General features: G+C 43.5%; 1 pseudogene; it reads right to left on the minus strand.

Moving 5' to 3' along the window:
* Window positions 1–303: 303 nt before the first annotated feature.
* Window positions 304–421, minus strand: LOC126253784 (5S ribosomal RNA; annotated as a pseudogene).
* Between the last annotated feature and the right edge of the window lie 499 nt (window positions 422–920).

The following is a 920-nucleotide window of genomic DNA, read 5'->3' on the forward strand; positions in this document are numbered from 1 at the left end:
AAATAAATCTAATCTAATCGAGGCAAAACAGTTTAATTGTTCATCTCATATAGTATACGAAAACAATCACAATAAATTATAACGAATATGCACATATATAAAGCACTCCGTCTTCAGGCCACGAGTGGCTTACCGGGACCATCCGACCGCCGTGTCATCCTCAGTGGAGGATGCGGATAGGAGGGGCGTGGGGTCAGCACACCGCTCTCCCGGTCATTGTGATGGTATTCTTGACCGAAGCCGCTACTATTCGGTCGAGTAGCTCATCAGTTGGCATCACGAGGCTGAGTGCGCCCCGAAAAATGGCAACAGTGCATGGCGGCCTGGAGGGTCACCCATCCAAGTGCCGACCACGCCCGACAGCGCTTAACTTCGGTAATCTCACGGGAACCGGTGTATCCACTGCGGCAAGGCCGTTGCCATGCACATATATATTTTGTGTAAATTATTAGTACTTATTTATAGAATCTGCACAACTCCGCCATTTTTTATCTTCCTTTGCAAATTTTAAAAACTGCTTGTAACTATAGCCAAAACTAGTTTGAATGTAAGCTCTGACTTAATCATTTCTACGCTGCTGCTATTTATCTTATGAGTTCAGTTACTGTACATAAGAGAAAAAACTCTTCGAGGCGTTGCAAAATGTTATTGTGTTGTGTGAGTCAATTGAGAAATAAATAACGTAAGGAGCGTCTTTAAACATTACCTTCTATATAACCCTCTTCCACGCGTTCTTATTACTTCCTTGTGTTATTTGTACTCAAAAACAGTTCAAATGGCTTTAAGCACAATGGGACTTAACATCTGAGGTCATCACACCCCTAGAACTTAGAACTACGTAAACCTAAATAAACCTAAGGACATCACACACATCCATGCTCGAGGCAGGATTCGAACCTGCGACCGTAGCAGCCGCGTGA

Source organism: Schistocerca nitens, chromosome 4 (genome assembly GCF_023898315.1).
Source record: "Schistocerca nitens isolate TAMUIC-IGC-003100 chromosome 4, iqSchNite1.1, whole genome shotgun sequence".
Lineage (NCBI taxonomy): Eukaryota > Metazoa > Arthropoda > Insecta > Orthoptera > Acrididae > Schistocerca > Schistocerca nitens.